Raw genomic sequence first — 17,087 nt, 5'->3', positions numbered from 1 at the left:
CTCACCACCTGCTTAGTCCAACTGTTTGTTTAACACTTTGGGTGATAGCAACACTTTATCTCAGAAATTACCCTTGCTGAGGCTAATGAACATCATGTTGTAATTTTAACTAGATTCAGATTTATCTCGAGTCCTAGCCAAGCACTGACTCCATTAGTCGATGACAATGGCTTGTGTGTTTGGCTAGCATCTTAACCCACAAATTGTTACACTAAAATAAACATTGACAAATATGCAAAAGTTGGCTCAACAATTCTCAGGTGGGACACAATGTGTATTTCAAGGTGTCACCCTTTCACAAGATCTGTATACAACACTTGAATTTGATTAAGAAAACTTATTTTGGATACTTCTGTGCCTGTAAACCTCAGGGTAGATCAGAAGGCTTGCTGTGATGCCTGTGTGACACAATTCAACCACTGCTAACCTGTACTTGAAAAGAGAAAGGAACTCTTCGATTTCCCTGGAAATTACTTACATATGAGTAGAACATCCTCCTTCCCTGAAAAGAGCTTGTAATGCAAGAAATGCCCAATCAGGGAATTCACAGATTCAAAAGAATACCCCCAGACACGAGTTATGTAGAAGATCCCTCACCAGGCACCTGTACATCTCAAAATGTGGTATTAGAGGGCAGGAAGGGCTGTTGAGTTCTGTTGCCACCACCCAACCGGGAGGAAGTGATCCTCTCAGAAGTGGAAGAATATGGCCTTAACACTTCACACATGTCTATACTTGAACATTTTACTTTTTCAAATTTTCCATGGATTTTGAATTTAAATCAGCTTTCATTTTATTCAAACCAGTTTATTCACACAGTGTCACTGTTACTGTGCCACCGTTAACTTTTGATCTCAACAAATTTATTTTTTTCCAAAAGCTGGATTAATAGCACTTCCTATGTCATTGTCAACAAAACAACATGAAAAAAAAAAGGTTTTCAAATGGTGTCATCAAACTGCAGATCACTAGTACACTATAATAAATGAAGTCTTACACAGACACGCAAAAGAGTAGGATGGGAAAGCTAAGGTAAAAATTACACAACTCAAAATAATGTCTTTCAAGTCCTTCCCATTTTTCAAAAAATGTATTGATTTGTAATGAAAACAGCTGACTCAGTGACACCAAACTGACTGAATCACTGGAAGGTTAGCATTGTCTATCCAGCTTCCTCATGCTGCTCAAGAACAAACACGCCTGAGCAGCCATAAGCATGGTCCTGCATTATACGCATACAGCTGCATTCATGAATGTATGTTTTTCATGTTTATGATATAACATTCTCCACACAAGAACATATGACAGAGACTTGCAAGGTTGGTTGCCTTCCATGCTGTTTATAAAGGACAATAAAATGCCCATTTTAAAACACTGTTCACTGTAGCATGATCGGAATCTCTCGCTTTCAGTATGTATCTACAGTACATACAGGTAATGTATTAATCTAGAAATAACCATGTGATTGCCAGTAGGAAAAGAAGCAGAAGAATACACAGCAGTAGAGAGAGATTGCACAGATATGTTTTGGGTTTTTTTTTAATCTGTACATTACTGTGTTGCAAACAACCATTTATTTACAAAATGAGTTTGAGCTTACAAATATGTCTGGCCTACCCTCGTCTATGAATTACATACAGTTTTGCAGCAATGGAATGAAATTTTGCAGCCAACACCCTTCATGTGTAACTAGTTTGTGCTGAAACAATTTGTCAATCTTATTTAACTGCCGTTATTTGCTGCAGTACAAGGAAATTCTAACTGATGCAGGTTAGACTTCTGCTGTCAAATAGAAGTAGTAACAGCTGTCTTTCATAAAATACACTAAAGCTAGCTTGCATCTTCCCTGCCAAAACTAATCACATATTCTAAGGATGTCCATACACTGTCACGTATTTCTTCTTCTGTCCTGAAAGGTAGGGCTGCATTCTCTATGTCTCTGAGGGCAATTTCTCCACAAAAGCTACAATTTTTTTTTTTTTTTTAATGGCAATTCAGGGTTACAGAATGGAAAGGAACCCATTTCACTGCAGCCATCTGTTCCTAACACAGACATGAAACGGCATGACAAGATGGAAGCTCTCTCTCCTGTCTCCACCTGCTCCCTCTGTAACTTGTTTTTTAGTACTATTCCAGTACGCTTTAAACCTTACTTATAAAAGCCAATATACCAGACGTCCTTGATTGTCCCACCTGCTGGCTGTGCTAACATGCACCATAACAGATCCTCCTGTCCATCCTCTCTTATATATGCATACATAAAAAAGGCACTGCACAGTGTGCATGACATGTCCTCTCTTGGACACTGTAAAGGGTGTAAAGCGTGTTTGTTCCAGAGCTTTTTATTTTAGTTCTAGCTGTGCAGCCTCATGTGCTTTGGTCAGGAGGTTGCCTGTTGACAATACCACAATAACCACCTTGGAAGCCACCACACAAGCAGGATTTGTTCTGGGAACTGAAATGCAAATGACCTTAGCTACTCAATATGAGCCTCCTCCGCCTAGGGAAAATATATAATCCCTGATCAGTGTGTATGCACCTTCCTCAACTGTGCTCTGATCATCAGGGGTATGGTTTTCACACAGCTGCACCCAACCTTGCTTTTTCTTTCATACAGGCTTTTAAATAATCATATGATGTGATCAGGTTTCTATCTGTGCTTCTCCTGAGAAGCAGGTCACACCATGCAGACTCTTCCATTGCACACAGCAATGCTTAAACTTGTTTAAGGCTTCTATAAAAGCCTATTGACAGGCTACATGGAAGCCAATAATACTTTTAGTTTTCCCACTATATAATGCAGATTTCCACTGTTCTTCTCATCAAATCAGATACTCTGCCAATGAAACATACAGGTTTCTCCATGCACATTTCAGTCATCACTAAATCTGGCTGCTCAGACCAAGAGTTACAAAGTCAAAATCCCACAACAGCATCATTGTGCACATATAGCACTGTACAATCAAGAAATACATGTTAAAAATAAAAAAAGAAAAAAAAAATTGTGTCTTGCAAACTAACATTCCACAAATTAAACCGTGCATGTATTGGAACACAAAAAACATCAGAATTTCCTATTTTTCTATGATATATTACATCTTACCCCAAATACTCTCAATATGTACATATAAGTACACCAGGATGCACTTATTGTCCATTTCATTATCCACAAGTACAGACCACAGTCATGTATATAAACATGCCCTAAACGTAAATATCCAGTATTTTCAGTCATTTAAACTCGAAATGACAATGCAAGAGCTATGTCTACAGCTGCTCATACTTATATCCCCAGCTCTTTAATGACAGACTTCTTTTACAGATGAGATAAAATTCTACATTTGCAATCCTGCACTTTTTTCCAGCTGACTACTCTTATCTGTAAACTTTCCCTGTTTGATTTGACTTCCTACCCCCATCACATACCCCAGGAATTTGGGGAATGGACCCAAGCTTCACATACCTTCAGGAGTCCAGTTATGGTACCTATGAAGAGAGATAACCGTGGCAAATAGTAATTAACAATTTGTTCAGAAAATTATCTGGAAAATGGAACAAAGAAACTCATGAATGAACAAGAATTACCTGTCTTGGTTCATTCCTTGTTTGGCCAATGATTTATTTGGGTTTGTGGGCATGTTTGCCATGCCAAAGCTGCTTTTATGATCTCTGTTTCTTAAGGTATCTGAAAAGCCAAGTCTGATGCAAAGACTTGATGGATGTCTGCCTAATGCATGTAGCTATTACTTTGTATTTTCCTTCTTTATTAAATTTTCAGAATCAAAAGGAGATAAGCACTACCACAAGCCACTGTTACCAATATCAAGGAGACACACACAAAAGATGTTTGAACAAAATTAAATTCTACATGTCAGTAGTAGACAAGCTGCTGTTGGAAAATGCCAGATAATTAAATTTTAGAGAGAACCACAGATTTTGAACCTCTCATAGCAATGAGATCTGTCAAACACAGATAAGAATTCAGATTTTTAAAATATACAAGGTTTCATGTCACATCTTTTTTTCATGTGAGGATAAAATAAACCACTTCTTTGTGCCAAGAGTTCCAACCAGTTTGTCATGCTGTAATGGACAATGTATCACTCTGGTTGGGCCACCATCTTTCTGACTCTGAGACAGAAGTTATAAATAATACAGAAGGAATCAGTATTCACCCAGTTTACCAAAGAAATAGTGGGAGAACAGCAGGGGATGAATTTACCCCAGCACAGTGTCCTAACCAATGGTCCAGAGAACAGGCAGCCCTAAAAGCAGAGGCGGGCACAAGAAGGGACACAGCAGATCTCCCCAACAAACTGGAGAGCTGGCCATCTGCCTCCTGCCTGCAAGCTGAGAGCCTATCAGAGTTCATAGCTTCCCTGCCAATTTCTCTCTTTTCCACGTTTTACACATCTGGGATACGTAAATTTTGCATTCAAAGTGATACGGAAGGCAAATATTTTTTAATATTTTACAGAAAGGAAAATATTTTTCTTTTCAATAACATATGTGAAAGCTTACAGGCAAAATTCTGTCACATCATGATCTGCACAATAAACTTGCTGCATTGCAATACAGATGGGTTCCAAATTGTTGTGTGGCAAGAAAAAAAACCCTGCAGGTTTGCATTTCTAGCACAAATTTTCAGCTGTACTTAGTCATGACAGGAACAGAGGGCCTGATACACCTACTGGGCCCAATCCATCAGGAAGTCTGTTGCCTCCCTGGGGCCTGGGTAAGGGATGTTACTAGAAAACTCCCTTGTCTGGTACAGCCCTCTGATTATTACCCATTACAGGTCTTCCAAGTGGGCAACAATGAAGTCCAAACAAGAAAACTGAAATCAATCAAGAGAGACATCAGGGCCTTGGGGAAACGGTTGAGGGATCAGGACCACAAGCACTGTTTTCTTCTGTACTGCCAGTTGCAGGGAATGATGGGGTGTGTAATTGGAAGGTGACACAGATCAATACATGGCTCTGGGCCTGATGCCACCAGCTAAACCTTGGGGGTTATGACCACGGTCAGTTTACATGGTACTAGGCCTGCTGGCAAGAGATGGGGTTCATGTGTAGCAAAGGGGGAAAAAGACTCTAGGTCAGAACTTAGCAGAGCTCATCAAGAGAGCTTTAAACTAGATTCAGAGGGGGAAGGGAATAAAACCAAGATTGTTAGAGATGAGCTTGAGGGTGGCATGCTAGTGTTGGAGGCAAGTTCAATAGCACAACTGAAGTGCATCTATGCAAATGTCTGAAGCATGGGCAATGAACAGGAGGAGCTGGAAGCCATCGTGCAGCTGGAAGATATGGCATAATCACCGTCGCAGAATCATGGTGAGATAACTGGCATGACTGGAGTGCTGCAATGGCTGCAAATTCTTCAGAAGGGATAGACTAGGAAGGAGAGGTGGTGGGGTAGCTCTGTATGTCAGGGAGTGTTTCAACTGCCTAGAGCTGAATGATGTTGATAATATGGTTGACTGTTTAGAGGTAAGAATAAGGGGGAGGGCCTACAAGGCAGATATTCTGGTAGATCCACCATTTATGAACAATCCTGGCTAAATGGGGAAGTCCCAGAAGACTGGGGGTTAGACAATGAGACACCCATCTACAGGAAAGGCAGGAAGGAGGATCCAGGGAACTATAGGCCTATTGGCCTGAACTTAGTGCCATGGAGCAGATCATCCTGAGTGCCATCACACAGCACATGCAGGACAACTGGGGGATCAGGCCCAGGCAGCCTGGGTTCATGAACAGGTCCTGCTTGATGAACTTGATCTCCTGCAACAAGATGACCCGGCTAGTGAATGAGGGAAAGACTGTGGATGTTGTCTACCTGGACCTTAGTCAAGCCCTTGACACTGCCTCCCACAGCATTCTCCTGGGAAAACCGGCTGCTCATGCCTTGGATGGGTGTGCTCTGCGCTGGGTTAAAAGCTGGCTGGCTGGCTGAGCACAAAGAGTGGCAGTAACGGGGTTACATCCAGCTGGTGGCCGGTCACAAGTGGTGTTACCCAGGGCTCAGTACTGGGGCCAGCTCTGGTTAATATGTTTATTGACAATCTGGATGAGGGGATCAAGTGCACCTTCAGTAAGTTTGCAGATGACACCAAGTTCGGCAGGAGCATTGATCTGCTTGAGGGTAGGAAGGCTCTGTGGAGGGATCTGATCAGGCTGGACCAATGGGCCAAGGCCAACTGAACGCGGTTCAACAAGGAGAAGTGCCAGGTCCTGTACCTGGGACACAACAACCCCATGCAACACTACAGGCTCAGGGAAGAGTGACTGGAAAGCTGCTTGGAGGAAAAGGTCCTGGGGGTTGCTGGTTGATGGCCAGCTGAACATGAGCCAGCAGTGTGCCCAGGTGGCCAAGAAGGCCAACAGCATCCTGGTTCGTATCAGAAACAGCGTGGCCAGCAGGGCAAGGGAAGTGATTGTCCCCCTGTACTCACCACTGGTGAGGCTGCACCTCAAATACTGTGTTCAGTTTTGGGCCCCTCACTGCACGAAATACATTGAGGTGCTGGAGTGTGTGCAGAAAAGGGCAACAAATCTGGTGAAGGGGCTGGAAGGTAAGTCTTATGAGGAGCAGCTGAGGGAACTGGGGTTGTTTAACCTGGAGAAAAGGAGGCTCAGGGGGACCTTATCGCTCTGTACAACTACCTGAAAGGAGGTTGTAGTGAGGTGGGTGAAGGTCTCTTCTCCCTGGTAGTAAGCAATAGGACAAGAGGAAATGGCCTCAAGTTGTGCCAGGGGAGGTTTAGATTGGAGATGAGGAAAAATTTCTTCATGGAAAGGGTGGTCAGGCATTTGAACAGGCTACCTGGGGAAGTAGTTGAGTCCCCATCCCTGGAGTGTTTAAAAACCACATACATGCAGTCCTTAGCGGCGTGGTTTAATGATGGACTTGGCAGTCCTGGGTTAATGGTTGGACTTGATGACCTCGAAGGTCTTTTCTGACCTAAATGATTCTATGATTCTAAATACAGAAACATAACATAGAAAACGATATTTTATCTACCATATGCACAGCCACACTGAAAAAAAAAAAAGTATTTCCTTAAAATACATGATGGGATTTATCTGTTTATACTTACAGAGGCATTTAGGAATAAGAGCTCCCATGTAATCAGTATTGGTCTATTACTAGAAACCAGGTGTCTCTGAAATCATGTTAGGAAAAAACCCTCAAGTTTTCAAGACTAACCCGAGAAAACGTCCTTCACCCTCGCTGGCTCCTTAAACTGTCTGAGAGACAATCTGGTGTGTGGGGCGCAGGCGCCGGGCGCTGGCAGGGCACTGCAAGGCAGCTTCTGTGAGGTGTGGCTGGGGCTGCCTGTACCAGATACGGCCGGTTCCCGCCGGCTCCGCCTGACCCCCACAGGGCACCACAGCCCAGATACTGGCACTTCCAGGGAAGTGCATGAAAGATGGAGCAAAACCACTGCCCAGTGGTGAGGAGGGAGAGAGAAAAGTCAGAGAAATAGCCCCTGTAAGCACCAAAGTGAGAGAAGAAGGAGGGTAAGGAGGTGCCCCAGGGGCTGCAGCAGAGATTTTCCTGCAGCCCAAGGAGGACGCCACACCACTGCAGGTGGATATGCCCTGAAGGAGCTGCAGCCCATGTGAGAGCCCACGTTGAAGCAGTTCTTGAAAGACTGCAGCCCATGGAGGCCCCCCATGCTGGAGAGGAGGTAAGTGTGAGGAGAAAGGAGTGGCAGAGACCAGCCGCTAGGAGCTGACCACCACCCTCGCTCCCCACCGCGCTGCACTGCTCAGCACGGGGAGACACATGAGCCGGGAATGAAGGAGGGAAGATGAGCCTGGCAACAAGGAAGAAGGTGGTTTAGGTTTTTGTCTTTGTTTCTCATCATTCAAATCTACTTTAATTGGCAATAAATTAAGTTCATCTTCCTCAAGTCCAGTCTGTTTTGCCCGTGACAGTAATTAATTGGTAAGTAATCTCCCTACACTTTATCCTGACCCACAAGCTTTTCCATCTTCCTTTCTCCCCCTGTCCTGTTGAGGCAATGAGAAGATCATTGCTTCTAGTAAAAATGTGGGTTTATGCTATCAAGAAACTATACCCATGCAAGTTTGCTCATGAGTCCACTGTAGCCCAGAAAATAACTATCCTCGTTAGATTTGAATCACAGATCTTCTCTGAACTTTACACTGGGGTTTCTTAATCCTGATTTGTTCAGATGTAAAGATGGTCAGAAATACCCTGCTGGGTTCTTTTGAGCCACAAAATTTTTTCTACGTCACTTGACCAAACCTGTGGTAGGACTTTCTGAACAAAACTAAATTTCAAGTCCACCTAATCTTGCATCCTCTTTCTGACAAATGACATTAAATATCAATGTCATTTAAATATTAAAAAAAATGTGTGTGACCTCCTGCAACAGTTATCTGGAATATAATTCATTCCATGAAACACTACCTAACCCACTTAATCATTTATTTTGCCCTACATGTGGGTTTTTTTCTTCCCCCTAAAATCTCACAAGAATTCACTGTTACAATTCTCACTGCCATGTAATTTCAAAATTGTTTTGAACTTTGCCAGCTTCTTAGCTTCATCCTGTAGCAATCTGGTGGGCATTTCATCCATCCAGTTAAAAAACAGTATATTCTTCCCAGGTATGGTGTGCACTTGTATTTTTTTCCCCAAAAGTGGTTTTCATTTCTTTTTTGCCTGCCAAACAGCAAAGAAAAGTCATGTCCCCCCCACTATATAAACATATGCAAGGGAATGAGCATCTATTTTCTGACCATCACTGATGCTGAGACTGACTGGGAGAAACAGCAAGGACTTGAAGTACCACCTCTGGCTCAGTGAGCAGACTGATTGTTCTCATTTTGTTTAACAGCTTATGTATAATTGCTGCTAGTTTAGACTGCAACACAATAAATGCAGCGCGGTGGGAAGAAAGAAGCCTTTTTTGCATCAGCAATTTTATTCTGTTTCTTATAGGGAGAGCAAGACCTGCTGTATTACTTTGTGAAATTTTATTTTCCTGCAAAAAGCCTTTGCTATGTCTGATTCATCTTCAATTGCCAAACCCCAGAAATTTCATTGTAACCTGTGTTGCCAGCATAAGATATCTGAAGTTACAGGAGGCAGTTACAGAAGGAGGTTATATACTGTTTAATAAATGTCAACAAATTATTTTTAGCATCTATTGCTCTCCCTAATTTTTTAACCACAGATTATGTAAAATTCAGTTTTCACTGTTGCTTAATGGTTTACCATTAAGATGGAAATGATTAAAGGAGGCAAGACGTATCCATCTACAGCCTAGGGATTTTAAGTTATCAGTGGAATGTCGGCTCCCAAAAGAGGAATGAAGGGAAGTGTTAAATCAGAAAAAAGGCGGCAAAAAAGTACAGAAAAAAAGAAAAAGAAGTTATGAAAATATTTCTATTTTTAGACACAGGTCTGAGGTCTATCAACCTTTGCCCTGAGACAAGTCTTCAAACTGTGACAACATTGCTTACCCATAATCTTGGTGTTCATTGCAACAATGCCTTAGTCCTCGATTCTTGAACAGTTCCATGATAGTATGTCAACAACTTCCCAGAAGATAGGACTTCACTGACCAGAAAATATAGAAACATACTAAAATCCTTCAAAGACCAAAGGAAAAAGCCAAAATCTGGAATAAGGTGGGAAATTGTAATTTTTCTCAAACAATTACAGAACACATATGAAACATCCTCTACCTTGTGGGGAGATGTTTAACATTGGTTTATAAGATATTTTCTTTTACTGAGGTATGCAGAGCATAAGTCCTAAAACTGATCACCAGTATTCTCCACTGGCTGCACTCAGCTGGCTGAAATAGTATTTTATTTGTAGTCCTACATGCTCCATCATGGTTAACGGAGTTTTACAAGCATGAGAATGAAATGGGAATTCCAGGATTATTATTCAATTTTTGATTTTTATTTTTTTTTGTAAGTGGGCTAGAAACAAAATACTGCTAAGACAAGGAAAGGGGAAAGAACTTGTGAGAGTATTGCTATCAACTGCCATGGCTTTTTGAATTAAATGGGGTCAGACTGTTGAGACTGGTTGGTCTGGGGCCTCCTGATTCTGGACTTGTACTATTTACAGCCTTCCTCTGTGATTTGTGGAGATGCCCTCAGTGCTGACTTGAGCATCGCTCTGCATTTTTAGAACACCCAAAGCAACTATAGTGGAAGTAATAGCTCCTGTAACAGGAGAACTCCTTTCATCCATGATACTATCATCAAATACAAGCAAAAAATAACACCAAAATCAACACACCATAAACATTTCTAAATGGATAGTAGTATTAAACATAAATTGCTTCTAAAACACTTAAAGGAATATTTTTACCCATTTAATGCATTTTTTTTAAAAATAAGAAGACTCCTTGTAATGCTTAACCATCTGCAATTATTCTGTGTTTCAGTAAGCGCTTCCTAATACTCAAAAAGTCTCAGAAGGTATTTCCTGCTGACTCTGTTTATTACAGTATCCCCTTTAACACAATTTGTAACATACTATATAGACATCAACAACATCGAGAGACCTACCAAACAAATTCTGTAACTTGGATGAGAGAGTAAGAAGCATTTCTAGTTCAGACTTATGCATCAGATCCTCAGGTTTTGTTGCATCCTTAAGTTCCTGGTGTAGATTTTTAAAAATTCTCCTGGATTAATTCTCATTTCATTTTTGCTTTCATTTGCTTTTCCACTTCATATTTACTTTACAGCCAACTTTATTCTATTTCACACTCCCGTAAAACATACTGTAGCTCATGGGTATATGTGGATAACCTCTTTAATAGCAATCTACCTCAAGGCATGAGACAGCCAAATGTGCATGCAAGTCCTTGAAGCTATTGTTCAAATGGAAATTCAGCTTTCAGATCCCAAAACATTTGCCTTTATTTAAACTAGCTTGAGTTATAACATTACTGACTTACTCGCAGACACATTTGTAGACAGTATTTCTTATTCTCAGAGGAAACTGCCTGTAACTGAGACACGCAGGATAGTGAACAGAGATAGAAATTAATTTTATCACTGGTAATGAACCCACTACTACTTCAATCAAAATCCATTTGCAAGCTTTGGTGGAACAGGAACAGATGCAGGGGAATTAGAAAATAAAATATTTTTTCAATCTCTCATTTGCTCCCTCCCCCTTTTTCCACATTCAGCACAGAGCTGTACTGTGTTTATTACTGAAAATAAAAGGTAAGTTTTGGGCAGAACAAAAGTCATTGCTGAAGTCACACATTGAGAGTTAGTCTCACAACAATCTGCTCTACAACACAAACAAATAGTATTATTCTTTCCAAGTAAGTTATTTTCTCTGGGGACAATTTACTTTGAGGACATATTGCTTTGCATTTTCATGTGGCGTTTCACTTGTTTTGTGAACTTTCACTGAGAAGTGCCCTGACATTTCACTGTCTTTATATGTTGTTGCTTTTCATGTGACCTGTGAATGATCTCCACTTCCACAAGCTCTCAGTGGAATAAACAGAAAGAGCATAAAAAGCTCTAACCTAAATGAAGTCCTGAAGCCCTTGCAAGAATAAACAATTAATTGATATGGGAACTGTGACATGCAAATAGAAGTCCTGCAAAAATCTTCAGACTTACACAGAAACTTTTTTCCTCTATTAAAAGGAGTGCTTATAGCATAATGTTTTACTGAAACTGCATCAAGCCTGGCAATTACAAGGAATCTTAACAGAACAAGATTGTTTCCCTTACTCTCCTCATCCCTGGAGAAAACATCAAAGCAACTGGGTGAAGACCATCAAGGCTATGGCAAGCAATGCTACTTTGATTTAACATACTCAGAAAAGTATCTATGCAATTTCCTAAAACCTATTAATTTCAAATAGTTACCAAGTCAAGAAGTACTGAAACAAAGCTAAAATGGGTAGTAATAGATTTTCACTGCTGATTGCTGAAAAATGTATTTTCATATGAAGCAGTAAGAGTAGCAGTATAATAATTTCCAAATGTTCTATGACCAAAACAGAATAGCAGTGAAATGACCTTAGAATAACCCTAAAAAATATATGGTCCTTTCCCCCTTACAACAATAGTTAAACAGAGACGTAAATCAGAGGAACGAAGAGGACTTAATATCTATGAGCACTACGCATTTTTACTAATTGTATTTCAAAGAAGAATGATAGTCTCTTACCAATGTAATTTCCTCAGGAAATAAAGGCTTGCTTAGTGAATACATTTATATCTGGACATTATTGCTGTCTAGTAAGACAATCGTGATACAAATTTCATTTCCGGCTCTTAAAATCAAAAAAGTCAAAATACAGGATCTAGAATGCAAGACTGACAGTATAATCACCTAATTTCAATATGCTGCCTACATCACTGGTACAGGAGCTTATGAAATGACTACAGAAGTGACATGACTGCTTGGTAGAGATTGAGGTGTAGAATCAACTCAAATGGAACTCGTTAGCTAAAAACGCACAGCAGACATTATATCTACAACCTGAAAAATCATAATGTAGTATGTGCAGCTTCCATTGCTTAAGATATTCACAGGCAAAAATATAAGAACACACACAGCAATGTAGAAATCAAAGACAAACCTTACTCAGAAGTGATCTGTACAGTGGTGCACAATGGCAGATGCCACAGCATATTTATTTATGATGCAAGGCTGCTCAAGATCATCTATGGATAATGAACCATGACAGCTTGGGATTTGATAAAACACAACTGACGGTGAGAGAAGGAAAAAAATACACTACTATCTGAACAGCCAAAAAATGCATATAAACTATTTTATTTTCATCTTTAATGTCAGTATGACATATGAGGTATTACCACAAAATTTTATGCTCACTAATATAATAGACTTCACATCAGAAAAAGCTATTTCTTTAAATTATTTGCTACCTCCATTTTATTTTTTGGAAAGCACCATGCATTAAAGCATTTAACAGGGTATGGAAGGTAACAGAATCCATGTTTGTTTAAAATACCTTATATGATTGGCATCAATGCAGTTTTCACAGGGAAATCTTGAATGAAGGCTCTGCCAGTCACTTTCTAGTTTCTTCACAGCTCAGAAAAAAATCCTTTTTCTTTTCTCCCTTTAAGAGAAAGACATTCCATGTAAACACTCGCCAGTACCTATGCAGCTGTATTTTCCATCTTTGACCACAAACGACTGGGGCTTAAAAACTCTTTTAAATATGCTTGGTTTGTTCAGTGCCCTTCAGCTGCTGATTGCCAGACGTTGATTAACATGAGAGTTAATCAGATTGTTAAGATACACAGAAAAAAATATATGAACAAGTTTTTTTCCTCATGAACTCATTTGGACTGTTTTCTTGGTGTGATCCAACATTACATATTTCTGTAGATTTCATCACTGAGCCAAGTACGGTGAATTGCAGTGATCTCACACACATTGTATTTTCCTACTGTTGTATCCCACAAGGTTCCTTAACTTAGCATGCTTAGTGAATTCATATAACAAAAGCACATGGTTTTATACTTGCATATTTTTTAACATCTATACAAAACCAATTTCAAAACAGCTTGCATTATGGGGCAAAGGTGGCATGACTCAATTCAATCTTTAGGCTTGCACAGTTTCACAGAACTATTCAGATTATACTACAGGTGGTTTTTTTTTTCCTTCTCAGTTCTTCTATTTTCCTTCTATAGAGTCTCCTATTCTGGTAAATTAAGAGCATTCACATCACTTTTTCCCCACAGCTATGACTAGAAGCTCCAGTGAAGACTGAATGCTTACTGTGATGTAAGTTGTTTCAACAAGACCATTAGAGATCTTTTAAGTTTTTTATAAATCAAACCCCTGAGATAGGAAAGGATAGGAGTAAATCGATATCAACATATTTGTTCTACAGATGGAAGCTGAGGTACACAAAATTAAACTATGCTGAATGTCACACAAGGAGTCTGGTTTAAGGAACCTTCTCTGTCTTAAATGTCTTGAATCCTTGCCCAATACATTAATCATACATCATAAAAGCTGTCCTCAGTCTCCACATCTTATATGTAGTGGGTTTTATTCTTTTTCTTGGTAAGAAATGCCGTGATTATTTCATTTTGCTGGTCCTAGTAATTAAAACAGCAAAAATTCTTTAAAAAAACCAAACAACAGAAGCATTGCATAATTCAAAAGTTCATGAAGAATATTTTTCAATAGTTCGGAAGCTCTCATTCTTCACTACTTAAGTACTACAAAATCAATATTGTTAACCACAACAGTAAAAATGATGGAATTTTCTATAAATGTGGATACCTATAATTTGCCTTCCCATTTTTTAGGGAATAAAGCCCCTATCAGCAAGGTGCATTGCATTGAATTTACAGTCACCAAAGTCATGGGATGACAAGAATTTACACCACCACACAATGTGCCTTTTCCATCAGAAAAGAAAAGAAATGCTAAATCCTTTAAATGACTCTAGGACCTAGGGTTTTAATGAAATAAAGATCAGAAAAAGCTAGTTAAAAATGTTCTGGCTTTCACAGTCAACAATTATTATGTACCTTCTGGCTGTCTGGATAGAATATATTTATTTATCAAAACAACAAAGTAAAATTAAACTCATTAGATGCAAACCACAACATTAATAAAAGAACATCACTGCAATGTCAAGCACTTAAAGTTTAATTCGGCCTTTTTTTGAGGCTTTATGACAGTCTCTGAGTCACATATGTTTTTGTGGGGAGCCGTGTTTATCCAGTGCCTTAGTTGGTTTTTTTAAATAGAATTTAAGGAGTCTATCCGTATTATTCTATGATTGCTTTATAACATACAGAGTACATTAATAAAATGTAATTATGACTTCATAATTTTTTCAGGATAAAATAATACAGTAATCTTTTGCACCCAATAATGGATACTCATTTCCTCCGCCCTTTTTTTTTCTTTAAAGCATGTAGTATATACTGTATGTCCTATAAACCCAAGCAAAGCTTCCACTGAACTCCATTTTCCTGCCTTCCTGGCTCATTTCTCAATCATTCCCAGTTCTCCTGAGCTAGGATTACTGGCTGATGCTAATGGCAGGGATGCTGGCAGCTCTACATTTGCTGTCCAGTTATCCAATTTCTTATTAAATCTGTCTTCCCTATAGCTCCCTGCCAATTCTCACTCTTTTTGTCTGGTCAATCCCAGGTTCCCACTCCATGTCCAACTTTTATGTCCCTTCCCATTCTCTAGGTTGACTATTAAACCACTGCCTTTGTCCATCAAGCCTTGGGCATTCCCTCCTTAGCCCAACACTGACGGTACCAGCCCCCTTACTCTTCCATCCACTGAGGTCCTGGCACTGTCCCAGCTCTCATTGCTGGGGCTGGATCCTTCCCATTGCACAAAGCAATCATCAAAAGACATCACAGGAAACGTATTTTCTGTCTTGCAACATGAGTATATTCAGTCACTCCATGGGAACGCCCTGACTTTATCATCGTCAGCCTTAGAAGTTTCACGAGCACACTCAGCAATGACCACAAACAGAGATCAACAGATCCCTCTTTCCTCTGTGAATACTGATGCTTTTAAAAAGGCTTATGATTTTGCTAATTCTAGTGGTCATTCACAGAGATGGCCACAAGCACATTCTGCTCAGAACAAGCAACCTCACTACTAGGCATTAAAAATAACCACCAAAAAGGAAACTTTCAAATATTACACTTCATTTTGTGTTGAGACCTTAACTGTGTTAAAAAACCTTAGTTAGAAACAAGGATTTCTAAGGAGACAGCAGTTAGCCTTTGGGAGTCAGGAAAAGACAGTTAACTAAATCAATAAAGTAAGTTTTAGTACGTTAATAAAGGTAACAGTGAAACGTGATCCATGTTTCAACAGGAATTTTCAGGTTTTCTTAGAGATTTAAAACTACTTTTTACAAGTCCCTCGGGGAGCAGAATGAACCTCTCTCACTTATTGGATGAACAGTGCATAATACTTTGCGTAATGAAATTAAGCAGCCTCAAATACATGTGAACATGACTAATGAGACCAAATGCAGCAGGAAAACCAAGCAGATGGCTTGAGCATGCTGGAACACAGTAGCAAGGAGAGATCTGAACGTTTCAGGTTTTTTGCAGAATACATACAGAAATACAAATATAATCTTTGAATTTCTCCATACTACTGCATCTGTCAGCACTTTGATGGTCTCACGGACAATGGATCACAAATGAGAGCTTGCCAGAATACTAGTAGTCTCTGTAAAAAACCTTTACATGTCTTCCATAGAGATGCAAAATGCAAATGGGGGTGGGGTGGTGGGGGTGGGGGGTGAGCGGGGAGAGTTTAATTTTGCATTCTGTGTCTTGCTTTTTCACTTGCATAAAAAGATACTTAAGCTAGTGGTATCATTTCAGTGAACTACCCTTTCTTCACCAGCAGTCTGGTTCTCAGAAACCTCCCCAGTAGGATGAACATTCTTGGGGGAAACAGAAGGAGAGAGAGAAAGAAGATAGCAAGTATTAAAAGATAATGGGAAAAGACTTTCTTATTAAGAAAAGTCAAAGACCAGCTTATGAAGGATGCTACCAGGAACACAGGAAGATGAATATAAAATCAGTTTGCTCTCATTGCTTTCTGCAGAACAAACATTCTGTCCATAAAAAGATTAACTGTTCATTTCTATAATTTGAGCTAAAATGAGGGTTACCAGGCAGCTTCTCTTTGAGAGGTATTTCTTGGCTGAAGGTATAATTCTGCTCTGCATGCAACACATACTAACACTGGCTATTTACATCTGCTAACTTATGAGATTGCCCGCAGTTATGTTATAAAGAACAAGCAGATTCAGAAAGAAAAAGCACCAATCTGAGCAACTTTATGATGTCATCCGCCACCTTCTCTGCCACACGACTGGGATAAAATGCCTTCAGATGTGTATTTTGTGACAGCTGAGATTTTTTTTTCACTAGAAAACTTTATCTCATGTTTTTGAAAGAAAGCAAAGACACTACCTGTGATTGCAATATAAGGACACCTTGTCAACAAAGTAATTTTAATCAATGTTCAGAAGAAAACTACTTAATTTATCCGCATTTGTCCAATAT

General features: G+C 39.7%; 1 protein-coding gene across 4 annotated transcripts in view; it reads right to left on the bottom strand.

The window, feature by feature from the left end:
• Positions 1-17,087, bottom strand: part of SYT1 (synaptotagmin 1) — a 357,459-nt gene that overhangs the window by 264,111 nt on the left and 76,261 nt on the right. For 3 of the 4 annotated variants that reach the window (XM_055712129.1, XM_055712127.1, XM_055712131.1), the window contains exon 2: positions 13,010-13,120. The exons of the other annotated variant lie outside the window; for it this stretch is intronic. The gene's annotated coding sequence lies outside the window, so the exon portion shown is untranslated. The remainder of the gene's footprint in view (positions 1-13,009; positions 13,121-17,087) is intronic. 4 annotated transcript variants of the gene reach the window in all.

The sequence above is a fragment of the Falco cherrug genome, chromosome 5, assembly GCF_023634085.1.
Source record: "Falco cherrug isolate bFalChe1 chromosome 5, bFalChe1.pri, whole genome shotgun sequence".
Classification (NCBI taxonomy): domain Eukaryota; kingdom Metazoa; phylum Chordata; class Aves; order Falconiformes; family Falconidae; genus Falco; species Falco cherrug.
Note: the sequence above shows the minus strand (reverse complement) of the source record. Positions and strands in the feature narration are given on the sequence as shown.